Source organism: Arachis ipaensis, chromosome B01, assembly GCF_000816755.2.
Source record: "Arachis ipaensis cultivar K30076 chromosome B01, Araip1.1, whole genome shotgun sequence".
NCBI lineage: Eukaryota > Viridiplantae > Streptophyta > Magnoliopsida > Fabales > Fabaceae > Arachis > Arachis ipaensis.
Genome location: NC_029785.2, coordinates 13,931,101 through 13,937,413, shown reverse-complemented (window position 1 = coordinate 13,937,413; position 6,313 = coordinate 13,931,101). Strand labels below are relative to the sequence as shown.

Below are 6,313 nucleotides of genomic sequence, written 5' to 3'. Positions count from 1 at the left end.
AATGATTTATTTTCAAAATATTATTAACTTTTTTTTTTGAAAATAATTTTTGGGAAAAATGAAAACAAAGAAAAATTTTGAAAAAAAAATTTTTGAAAACTTTTTGAAAAGAAAATTACCTAATCTGAGCAACAAGACGAACCCTTAGTTGTCCAAACTCGAACAATTCCCAGCAACGGCGCCAAAAACTTGGTGGACAAAATTGTGATTCATACTTAAATTGTTGTTCGAAATTAATTGCCCCAGTAATGGCTCCAAAAGCTTGGTGCTCAATACCATGGTCTAAACATAACTTCACAACTTCGCTCAACTAACCAGCAAGTGTACTGGGTCGTCCAGGTAATAAACCTTACGTGAGTAAGGGTCGATCCCACAGAGATTGTTGGTATGAAGCAAGCTATGGTCATCTTGTAAATCTCAGTCAGGCGGATAATAATTGGTTATGGAGTTTTCGAATAATAAATAAATGAACAGAAAATAAAGATAAAGTTACTCATGTAATTCAATGGTGGGAATTTCAGATAGGTGCATGGAGATGATATGTTCCTTCTAAATCTCTGCTTTCCTACTGCTCCCATCCAATCCTTCTTACTCATTTCCATGGCAAGCTGTATGTAGGGCATCACTGTTGTCAATGGCTACATCCCATCCTCTCAGTGAAAAAGGTCCAAATGCTCTGTCACGGCACGGCTAATCATCTGTCGGTTCTCGATCATGTCGGAATAGAATCTATTGATTCTTTTGCGTTTGTCATCACGCCCAACAATCGCGAGTTTGAAGCTCGTCACAGTCATTCAATCCCAGAATCCTACTCGGAATACCACAGACAAGGTTTAGACTTTTTGGATTCTCATGAATGCCGCCATCAAATTCTAGCTTATACCACGAAGACTCTGATCTCACGGAATGGATGGCTCGGTTGTCAGGTGAGGGGCAACCATGCGTCGTGCATCAAGAATCCAAGAGATACACACTCTAGCTCTCGCTTGTAGAACGGAGGTGGTTGTCAGGCACGCGTTCATAAGGATGGATGATGATGAGTGTCACGGATCATCACATCCATCAGGTTGAAGTACGAATGGTATCTTAGAACAGGAATAAATTGAATTGAATAGAAAATAGTAGTAATTGCATTAAAACTTGAGGTACAGCAGAGCTCCACACCCTTAATCTATGGTGTGTAGAAACTCCACCGTTGAAAATACATAAGTGATGAAGGTCTAGGCATGGCCGAATGGCCAGCCCCCATGAATGACCGAATGGTCAAAAGAACTAGATAGTCCAAGACGTCTAATACACTAGTAAAAAGTTCTATTTATACTAAACTAGCTACTAGGGTTTACAGAAGTAAGTAATTGATGCATAAATCCACTTTCGGGGCCCACTTGGTGTGTGCTTGGGCTGAGTTTGATCTTTACACGATCTGAGGCTTCTTTTGGAGTTGAACGCCAAGTTGTAACGTGTTTTTGGCGTTCAACTCTGGTTCATGACGTGTTTCTGGCGTTTGACTCCAGAATGCAGCATGGAACTAGCGTTGAGCGCCAGTTTACGTCGTCTAATCTCGAACAAAGTATAGACTATTATATATTTTTGGAAAGCTCTAGATGTCTAATTTCTAACGTCGTTAAGAGCGCGCCATTTAGAGTTCTGTAGCTCCAGAAAATCTATTTCGAGTGCAGGGAGGTCAGATTCCAACAGCATCAGCAGTCCTTTGTCAGCCTTTTATCAGAGTTTTGCTCAGGTCCCTCAATTTCAGCCAGAAAATACCTGAAATCATAGAAAAACACACAAACTCATAGTAAAGTCTAGAAATGTGAATTTAGCATAAAAACTAATGAAAACATTCCTAAAAGTAGCTAGATCCTACTAAAAACTACCTAAAAATAATGCCAAAAAGCGTATAAATTATCCATTCATCAAATATATGAATTTGGATGATTGTTTTATCTTGAGTCCTCTTTCTCGGAAGTGCGACCCCAGAGAGATGATAGAAGGTGAGGATCCCCTTCCTTGTTTCTCCTGGTATTGTAAAATCGCCGCCATCGAGATTGTGGGAGGTTAGGATCCCCTCCTTGGTTCCTCCTGGGCATATGAGAATGTATCTCCTGGGTAGATGCAATGGTTGTGGTTTTGCCCCCACTTACTCCAAGTTGGTTAGTATAGAGGCTCCCCGGGTGGACGCAAGGGTTGTGGTTTCGCCTCACTTGTCCCCGGTTATGATGAGTGATATATAAAATGTGCAATTATGTGATGTATAAGTGATGATATGGTCATAATGAATGATTATGGAATGTTATGAATGAATATTAAATGACTATCTGAGATACGAGTTTTCCTGGGTGAAAGCAGTGGCTAGCCACCACGTGCTCCAGGTTGAGACTCGATACTCTGCTGACCCTATGTTGTAAGTGTGGCCGGATACTGTGAAAGTTCTGGATGAGCTCACCCCCGTGGATAAACACCAGTGTGAGTGTTGTATGATTATGATTATGTTTATGATTGAGAATTACTCCAGTTAGGGATGCACGACAAAGGGACGGTCCAATGGTTAGCTACCAGAACTTGTTGGGTTGGTTTTATAACTGACAGATGAGACTCATCAGCCACTAGGACAGGCATGCATCATATGCATCTATATGTCTTGTTTGGATTGCCTAAGTGATGGCATAACAAAATGCTACTTGATTATTTGCTATATTTGAATCCTATTTATGATTTCTCTGTTTGTAATAATTGTGTTTGTTGCATTTGGTTCTACTGGTGGTTGGGAGGTTTAGAGGAGTTGGAAAGGCGAGTTTTAGATAATTCTGAAGACCCTTAGCTAGTTGCCTATTTTAATTTCATGGTTTAGTTATGTTTTAAGCTTTAATTATCTGTTGGAAGTTTTAGGATTGCCTTCGGCTTTCCCAGGACATTATATGTTAGATATGTGGGCACTGTTACCATGCTGAGAACCTCCAATCTCACCCATGCGAATTTTTTTGTTTTCAGATGCAGGACGTGAGCCTCCTCCCTGAGGCATGCTGGAAGCTTCTGATTTGGCAAAGATCTTTATCTTTTGGGCTTTATTTTGGTTATCTACTGTATTCACTTAGACACGTATTATCTCCACACACACACGCACGCACGCATGCACGCGCGCGCGCACACACACACACACACTGTATGTATGTATGTATGTATGTATGTATGTATGTATGTATGTATGTATGTATGTATGTATGTATGTATGTATGTATGTATGTATGTATGTATGTATGCTTATATGCTCGGACTGGTCATCTTCGCAAACCGAGTCTTGGGCTTTGATACCTATTTTTTGGCACTCTTTTGTACATATACTCGTGTTAACTTATCCTTTACCTCGGTTTGCTTACGTTATCACTTTCGTGAGATTTGCGCTTTTCGATTTAACGATTTTTGCTTTACCCCTTTCTTCAAAGGCTCCTAGCTATAAATCTTTCTTTGCTATATTATATAATTATATTTTTTTCTTTTAGAAGTCGTAGCACCTCGCCACCTCTGTTTTGCATCCTAGGTGTAAAGCTCAGTGTGGTAGGGTTTACACATTTGATGTGGATCAAAGGAGATTAACGACCATTGGCGTGGCGTTAATCACTTACAGTTTGCCATGGAATGAATCATTCATTATTGGAATAGACAGTAAGAAAAGTTAATCCAGAAAGATAAGGCATCTCCAAAACCTTAACTGATTTCTTACTATTGTTTCTCTGCTATTTCTTTACCACTTTCTTATTTATTTTATGCGCATTCAACAACAATCAACCAACTTTCTATTCACTTGACTAAGATCTGCAGGATAACCACTGCTTGCTCAATCTGACAATCCTCGTCGGATCGACCCTCACTCACTTGAGGTATTACTTGGACGACCCGTTGCACTTGCCGGTTAAGTTGTGCGGAGTTCTAAATTTTGCGCACCAACAAGTAATATGACAATGATTTTTATTTCAAAAGAGAGACATTTTTCTTTATTTTAATGTGGTTTAAATATTTGATTCTCCTTCTTCATTGTTTTTGTTTTTAGGCATTTGCTTGTCTTTCCTCTTTTGATTGTGAATTGAATATTGCAGAGGATCGTGATGAGAGTGTACTTCTTGTATTAAACAGGAATGAGAGTGTTGTTCAATATTAAGTTTCTTATCTTTCTGGAACTCAAATTTAGTTTAGTTAAAAACTTATTTGTTAATGTTGTTTCATAATAGAACATTATGTGCAAGTGTTTGGTATTTACATGTGTTTTGATCTATTTAGTTATAAACTTTGATGTTTAAAATAGTTTATAAATTTTTATTGATAAATTATAGATAATTTATTATGTAAAATTTTAAATTTTATTATACTAGAAATTATTAAATTTAAATATTTGAAATTATATATTAAATTTTTAATAAATTGATTTAATATTTAATTAAACCGGTTGAATTTCAGTCGAACTATTAAACCAGTGAACCAGTTGTCTCATCGGTTCATTGATCGGTCCAGTTCTTACAACCTTAGTATTCACATTTATGTATGTAAACCTAAGTATAGAAATAAAGGCATAATTTTTTTATGGGAAAAATAGAAAAAAAAAATTAAAATTTATAAAACTTATCTTTGGAGTTGTGAGTCTAATTATGTGTAGAAAATGGTAAAAATTTATCCCACTATTATAAAATGGTTACAAAGTATACTATGCAAACTAATATTAATAAAAATATATTATCTACAACTATCAAATAATCATAATAATAAATAAATAAATAAGCGAAGAAGAAGGAAAAAAAATGAATGGAAAAGAACCAGAAGAGGAGATGAGGATGAAAAAAAATAGAACATTTGTATTTTTCTACAAAAAAGCTGTACTTATTGATAAAGAGGTGAAAAAAAAATTCGTATTTTCTTTCACAAATTTATGTATTTTCTTTTAAATTTTGGTATATTATAGTTCTCTAATAATAGTTGAGTATTTGGAATATTTTAATAGTGTGTGAATAATGTGGTAAATCTAAAATTACTATATCATATATCTAATAATAATATTCATAATTTTTCTATTCATAAGATTTGAATTCAAACATATTTATCAAGAAAATAACGTATTATAGACTTGTTACTCTAAATTTTCATAAAATTTAATAGTATAATAATAGCAAGTATGTAATAGCTATTAAAAAAAAAATTTCATTTAGGTAAATATCTTTAGGGTTTCTCCAAGTGCTTTACTACGGCAAAAGTGTTCTTATGAGCTTTTGTGAGAAAAGAAAATTTTGAATCCTTATCAGATTTATGTAAGATGAAGTAGGAGAGGACACGAGGGGACCAACACAATCAGGCAGAGAGTGAGGAAAAGTCTTGTTGGGAGGATAGTAGCTACAAAATTCATCTTAGCAGAGACAATGACTAATGCTTTGAATCATAGTTATTAAAATTGAATTAGACCAGTTGGTTCGATCGAAAAATCGAAAAATCGGACTCAATACCAGTCTGGTCTAAGATTAGGACCGTTTAAAGTAGAGAACCGGCACAAATCGGTCAAATTCGGAGTGAACTGGCCAAAATTGGTGAAAACTGGACCGGACCGAATCTCTCAGTTGCAGTTGAAGGCGAATCTATGACGCACCAGGATTCTACAAGTCCACCATGCTCCATATGCTCTAGCGCTGCCAAGTGTCAAGACTTGTGAATTTTGGAAATTTTTCAAAAATGCCTCACATGGGGTTCGAATCCCTTACCCCAGGGATGCAACAAGGATGATCATACCACCAAGCTGACAACGACTAATGCTTTGAATCATAGTTATTAAAATCGAATCAGACCAATCGGTTTGATCGAAAAACCAGTAAATCGGACCCAATACTGGTTCTGTTCAAGATTATGATCGTTTAAGGTAGAGAACTAGCACGAACCGGTCAAATCCGGAGGGAACCGGCCAAAATCGGTGAAAATTAGACCGAACCGAACCGCTCGATCATAGTTGAAGGCGAATCTACGACGCACCAGGGTTCTGCAAGTCCACCGTGCTCCATATGCTCTAGCGCTACCAAGTGTCAATGATTGTTATTTTTGGAAATTTTTTCAAAGTGTCTCACATGAGGTTTGAACCCCTTGCCCTAGGGATGCAACAAGGATGATCATACCACCAAGTTGCAATGCTTCTTACTAACATATATACAAATTATAATACATATAGTAATTTTTTATTTTATTTATATTCAATTTATTTTAATTTTAAAAGTATTGTTTTGGTCCCTAAGATTTAGGGTCAAAATCAAATTTGTCCCCAACGTTATTTTTTATTTAAAATCAT

General features: G+C 36.2%; 1 long non-coding RNA gene across 1 annotated transcript in view; it reads right to left on the bottom strand.

Annotated features, from left to right (window-relative positions):
• Positions 1,714-6,313, bottom strand: part of LOC107625655 — a 16,295-nt gene continuing 11,695 nt past the window's right edge. The window contains exon 4 of the long non-coding RNA XR_001617339.2: positions 1,714-1,767. This is a non-coding gene — a long non-coding RNA (uncharacterized LOC107625655). The remainder of the gene's footprint in view (positions 1,768-6,313) is intronic.